We start from the raw sequence: 7,101 nt of genomic DNA, 5'->3' as shown, positions 1-7,101 counted from the left end.
TGCTCTTCATTGTGGGGAAAAAAAAAAGAAAAAAAAGAAAAAAAAGAAAAAAAAGAAAAAAAAAAAAGCTTTGGATCTGAAACATGGTGCTGCCAAAAAGGAAAAGCAGGTTTAAAGCACTAAAGAAATGATACTGTACTTTTTCTCCTATTGGGTCGTGCATCCACTGCATCGCTGGATATCCCCCAAGTGGGTGGGCAGCAACCTGAGACTGCCACGAGAAATCAAGAGGAGAATGGGAGGTAAAAGCCTTGCTTGGCTTCAGCAGACGAGTGCTGAGTGAGTACAGGCACAAGGATGGGGAGCACAGGGTGGAAACCAACTCACAGAAAAGGAACTCGGAGCAGGGAGCAAGCATGATGGGGATGGACAAGGATGGGAGGTGTCTTGAAGCTTTTCTTTCGAAATGCATTGTGAGAGGTTGTTCATAGGGAACATCCTCTGGAATTGAGGGATCAAGTCTGGGGTAATAGCGTATTTCTTGAAATCTGCATTAAAATTCTTATAGTTTAAGGGGGACATTATCCAAGGGTTTGACCTTGTTTTAACGCCCAAATTTTAGGTCATTTGTGTTCCTACATGTCGGCACAAGGTCTTGCAGCCTCCTCCCTCTTTCCAATGAGAGGAGAAGTAAAAATTCAGCACTTCTTTTTCAAAGCTGCTGAATACTGGTATAACTTAACCCACCTGGAGTGAGAGAATATTGGGACAGGCAGCTGAACTGGTTTGGGTATAGCAGTGTCCTCTCACGCCTCCAGGCGTGCAGGCTAGCTCAGTTCTGCACTGCTACTACGAGGATCGGTCGGGGTCACAGGCAGGGCGAGTAACCTCCTCCCGGTGGGTTCTTGGTTCCCCACACCGGCGAGTGGACCCGATGGAATTGCGACTGCAGCGACGGAAAAAGAGTCGTCTCTCTTTAGGCAGGGTAGAAGGTAGTTTATTAAGGGGAGTCTGGCAAGGAGCTCCGCCTCAGACCACTGCTGCCCAGAGAGAGCAGAGATCAAAGCTTTGCGGCCACTTATAAACGGGGGAGGGTTGACAACGGGTCAGCCAACCAGGGAACACGGGGTTGGTAACAGGGGTGTCAACCTTTGAACCACTAACAAATCACAGGAGGGTAGGAGGGGATTCCCCGGGCACCAGCCTACCACTCGACACCTCTCCTGGATCTTTCCAGAATCCAGGGAAGGGTCTTGAAGTGACAGACAGGGCGACCATGAGGAGAGGAGGGAAACTGACAGGGACAGGTGCAGGGAAGGAATGATTGACATAAAACGTCTGGTTAAACAACCAACTTATAAGGGGAAAACTATTACAAAACACAGGGGGGTACAGTGGACTGAACCATTACAAAAATAACTTAAAAATCTTACAAAAATAACTTAAAAACTCAATAAAACAACTCTCACACCACTACATTTGGGTACCTGATTGTGGTTACTTTGTGGTACCATGTATGTTGTGTCACACTAAAGGGTCTGTAAAACGGGGCAGCAGGGAGAGTTGTCTTTTTACCGGCACTCTAATTCTCTACTGGAAGGAGACTGCCCTTCCCTGCAGTCATCCAGACATGGATAAGAGTTTGGAGTTCAGGGTACAGTGAACAGAGGGAGCACAAGTCAGGGTTAAACAGGGAGCCCACTGTCTCAGGTCAAGGTGAGACATACCTGAGAGAAGTAAGTGACCTGCCTGCCTGTAGAGCTAAGCCTCAAGGGTGACAAATACACGCAAAAGATCTTTGTTTCAATCCCCTGAGAGGAACCAGGTGGCAAAGCAGCTTTGGAGGCTTTTGTCAGCTCAAACCCTTAATGCATTCCCACTGCACGTGAGCTTCCCATGGTGCTTGTGCCCTTGCAGGTGCCTTTGGTCGATGTGGACCTGATGAGCATCTCTCTGCACTGTACTGTGCACAGCTGATAAAACCCTGTGCTGAAGGAAGCTGTGGCCCACTGTGCTGTGGCACGGAAGGACATGGAGGGCTCTGGGGTGCTCCTCAGTCCTGCCACGGATCAAGATCCCACAGGTCAAGATTAGATGCAGACAGCTGTGTCTCTTGGTGAATATGAAACCATCTGTAACTGAGATGAATTGTAACGGTACCATGAGGCACAGAAGAATTTCTGCAGTGGCAGACAAGCCTTGGTATATAACAATGATGAATGGATTCATAAATGCCCTCCTCAATATGAGGAGTACTTTCTGACTCAGAGCTGCTGTGGGCTTAAAATAAATACCTTTGTCTTCAGGTTGGTCTCACAGGAGGCAGAATCAGAGCCATTTTCTTAACGTTTTTTTCATTGAGAGCAAGTCAAGTTTTTTCCTCAGGAAATTTAATAATATTGGAATTATTTAAAATACTTAAATATATTCAGGTTGTGAAACTCCATCTCTTTTAAAATAATTTCTTGGCTGGTACATCATCTGTTTTAGGTTTTGGTTTCTTTTTTTTTTCCTTTCTACTACTTATCTATTTTTCACATCAATCAGAAAATGAAAGCTGAAATGTTCGGAAGTTAAGAGAATAGGAGGGCAAGGCTGAACATTATACTTATTTTGGAATGACAGGAGTGCGGGGGGGATTAATTTCAGCTCTATCAGCAGATAGCTCTGTAATAAAAAATGTCTGAAAAAAAGGTGAAATGAATAGCAGCTGAGAAAAAAAGACCTCTCTTCCCTAAACACACTTTGTTTCTATCTGTTCCTATTTCTTCCCTTGATGCTACAAGAAAAGAAGAATTTATTTCAGGATTTGTCCTGGTTGTCTTTTGAAGTAAGTGTGCTTGGTGCAAAGCTGTATTATGTATAACAAAGTAGTTGTTAAACTAATATCAAGAATGTCTAATGGAAATGTTTAGAATACCTAATTTCCAAGGCCTAATTGGAAACAACTTAAATTATTACATCAATAAAATTTGCTTGAGGGAAAGCCAAAAGGGATTCATGTAATGAAATAGAAGGTTCTAGCTGGAGAAAAATATTTTCACTGTGGAACATTTGAAAAGCTTTGCAGATGTTGGATTAAAAGAAACACTGTTGAATTTTTCTGAACCTTTTAACACATGGCCATTTGAACATAAGATGTCACACAGCTCACAAAGGAACATGCAAAGATATTCTGAGAAGCATAAGTGTGAACAGATTGTGCTCCATTTGTTTGAAAACAACCCTTACCTGATGGAAGTGCAGTGCCATTATACTCCCTTCCAAACATCTTGCAGTTCTAACACAGCTTATTTTTATGGCTGTTTTTAAAGCTCTAAGAGTGCGACAACATGGTGGTTTAGACCTCAGGTTTTAAAATGTCTTGGGTTCTTTTGGGAACTGAAGATGCAAACCCAGACTTCCCTCAGCTCCTGCCTTCATCCTGGCAAAGTGGATTTGATGCTTTTTGCTCTTTGAAGCAAAACCCCCAAGAGCTGGGCTGTTTCGAGTCTGTACAAAAGCAGATGTGGGAGGGGGTTGGGATGGAGCCATTCCAATTTTCTCACAAATTGCCCCTCTGTCCCTGCAGTAACTGGCAGCCCTGTGCATGTCTGTGGGACACGACTCTCCTGGAGATCTTTGGCCAGCAGCTCTCCCAGATTGTCGGGTTTTTCCCTGCTTGAGTCAGTGAAGATTTGCGCACGTTAAATGTGAATTGGTAAAGGTGTAACCAGCTGTTCTGGTGGTGGCTGACCAAGTCCAAACCCCATTTAAAAATGATGAAATTGTCACTGGGCAATTCCCAGGGGCACTATGTGTCTGTAAGAAATGACCTACACTCACACTCTTCAGTTGATGAAGCTTTATACACATGAAAAAATTTCTGACGAAATAAAATATTTAAAAATATTGGCAGAGAAGGATATTTAACTCTCATGTCATAGACTTACTCTACATACAGAGAGATTGAATATCATTGAACTTATCTACATGCTTTCAAATGTATAAACTTTAAAAAAAAATCAGAATATGTATCAGTGGAGAGTACAGAAATGCCATTCTAGAATGTTCTTCACACTATTAGTTTTTAGCAGAGCTTAGCAGAACATAAAAGCATCTTAATAAGAAATTAGCAACAGGAAGGAAGAAAATGAGAACTTCACAAACAATGAGCAAGCGTAAAAGTGTCATTGTTCATGGGCTACACACCTTTTTCCACAAAGTGGCACTTGGAGATGAATGTTTTCTCAGATTTGGGGTTTAATGAGGAATTTTTTTTTTTTTTTTTTTTTTTTTTTTTTTTTTTTTTTTTTTTTTTTTTTGAGAAATCTGAATAGATACAGTTTATTTGCTTACAGTTAAGCTTTTCACACCTCTGGTTCACTTTTGTGGGTCTCATGCAGCTGAAGCTCCTGAGAATAGTTACACTAGTTCTTTCCAAGATCCCTTTCTTAGTTCTGCAGCAAAAGTTTACCAAAAAAAAAAAGAAAAAAAGTCAGATCAGCAGCCTCTGCCTCCCAACAGAGTCACAAATCTGGGGAATTCAGAGCAGGGTTCTCTAGAAGCTGCTAATTGCCTGCCAATCATCTGGGACACCAGCAGTTCACACGTTTTTGCTATCGACCTAGCAGATTAATAGTATAACCCAAACAAAGGAACAAAGGCTAAACTGTTCAGTTGGGAAGGGTACTGTGTGGTCTTTTCAGGCCAAGATTAACAGAGAAACAGAGAAATGGTGTTCTTTGTAAAACTAAAGCTGCAGTGACCTTAACTCTGGCAAACAGACTGAATGAGTTCAGCACTCTTTGCCAACAAAACCTGAAACAGCAGTGCTTTAAAAAAGGAGAAAACAAAGAGAAAACAAAAAACAAAACAAAACCCCCAAACCCTATGTTGAAAAGTCTTACCAAGCAAAATGAGGTAAAATTAAAAATAAATTGGTTTCACTTTTAGGAGTCAGCATCATGGCTAAAATGATTCACAAAGCAGTGCTAGAAACTGTTGACCATTATGCTGAATATATTTATAGTATCTGTGAGAGTCTATTTTCAGTATAAACACCAGCACTGTTAAAAAAAAGTGTTTAAATTTTCCTCTGGTATCTTTGGGACTTGTATTCTTGGATTGAGGTCAATCAGAATAAGGGTACTATTATTACTGAAATTAATATTTTTTTTAGCTACTGGTATATTCATCATAGCTAGGCATTCCATCTAAGACTAAGACTCTTTTGTGCTAGAATCAGACCAAGACCAAAGGAGAGCCCCTGAAAATTTCCAGTCCCTCTTTACTATGGAGTTTCCAGCCAAATTCATAATTGAGATGGCAGTGAGATTCATTCTCTAAGTAGCGCAGTGCTGGTCGAAGAGAGAAGGGTGACTTGTGTGAGGAATGGCTGCTCCAAAAAGTGATTTAGCCACCTTTATTGACATTTACTTGGTATTAATTAGTTACCATCTGGAGGAAAAATTCCTTTCAAGCTAAAAGAGAGAATATAGAAAATGAGCCTCTGGTCCCTCCTGACTTCTTGAGGCAGATTTTGTTTTCAAGGCTGCATCGCCATATTTTCCTTTGGCTTCTTGTTCCTTGCCCACAACCTCTGTTGCTCCAATACAATACTCTTCCAGGACTGCACGGTAAATTCGAATAATTTCAGTGAAGTGGTTGGGAAGTGAGTGTTCTCAGCTGTGACCATTGCAGCAGCAAAGGGGAGAACAGGGAAGGGGAAGGGGAAGGGGAAGGGGAAGGGGAAGGGGAAGGGGAAGGGGAAGGGGAAGGGGAAGGGGAAGGGGAAGGGGAAGGGTGCCCTGTCCCTGCACCACTGCAGAGACAATGCACCCCATGTCACACCCGCAGCCTCTCTGTCCTGACCCCTCACTTAAGACAACAGGTATTCCTTCACTGCTGCTGTTGCAACTCCCAGATAATTAATATCTGTTTCCTACGGCAGATGAAACGAAAGATCTGGGAAATGTTAAAAAAGCAAAAACCAGAGGGTCTGAAACAAGAATCAGATATTCTGATACAGTCTGACCCAACAGGTCACTAGGTACTCTCCCTAAAGGTTCACTTTGTATGGAAAACCGTCATTTTTCCTACTGACATGCTATTGCATCAGTGGCCTCAACAAACTGTAGAGTGGATGAAAATGTGGTAAATAGCTTATATTTCAAAATAGTTAGTTAATAATTCTTGCAGCTTTTGGTCTGAAAAATGCAAGTCAGATAGCCATCCTGAATGTTTGGCTTTGAATTTTTAAGATAATTTAAATTATCTGTGTGGTTCATAGTGCCATCATTCCCTGATTCAAAATTAAGAAGAAAGAATTTCTCAATTTCAGCCCTGTGGGTGGATTCAATTTTTGTTTTCTGTGAATATTCTGTAATACTAATTTGAAATTTTTCACTGGTAGAGATAAACTGAATTCAGTAAGCTCATTCACTTGCCTATTTTCATCAGTTACAAGGTATCCGCTCTTCTTTAGTGAAGAATGCAATTAGTACTCTTTCATCCTGTAGTAATAAAAAAAAAAGGGAACTTTCAGCCTGGAATCAGAGCCAGGAGACTTTCAACTGCAGTCAAAAAAACTAAAGTAAGGGCATATAGTAAATGCAGGTAGGAGAATATCTCAGACCTCAGAAAATCAATTGAGAAGTAATGAACATTGATGAACATATAAAACTTGCAGAAAGTCTCATTTATTCATTGTGAGCTTCAATAAAGGACATCTCATTTGTTTGCTACAGAACTGGAACAGGATGGATTACATGACATAGTGAATATTTTGCTTTGTGTTTTATTGATCTGAGTGGAAAATACAGATTGCACTGTAGAGTATGAACTGGATACAAAACCACTGAAGTCAATAAAAAGATTTCTTTTGGTTCTGGGGGTTTAAAACAGCTAACATCTGTGAAGGGTAAGTTGCGCAGTCCATGTAAATTGGTTACACACTTCTGCAACAAAATGAAGAATATTCTCTCTCTGGCCCAAATGAACTGTAGCTATTCCCTGCCCTTTTCTTCTATGAACCTAATCACATAGAACAAAACTACAATCTTTAATTTCAGAGATGCATGCATGTATCCTCCTACCTTGAATTCCATGGCTGCCTGCAGTACGTGGACTGGAAAAAAAGAAATCTGGGGCAGAAATAGATGCTAGATAAAAATTTTGTCC

Source organism: Hirundo rustica, chromosome 2, assembly GCF_015227805.2.
Source record: "Hirundo rustica isolate bHirRus1 chromosome 2, bHirRus1.pri.v3, whole genome shotgun sequence".
Classification (NCBI taxonomy): domain Eukaryota; kingdom Metazoa; phylum Chordata; class Aves; order Passeriformes; family Hirundinidae; genus Hirundo; species Hirundo rustica.
Note: the sequence above shows the minus strand (reverse complement) of the source record.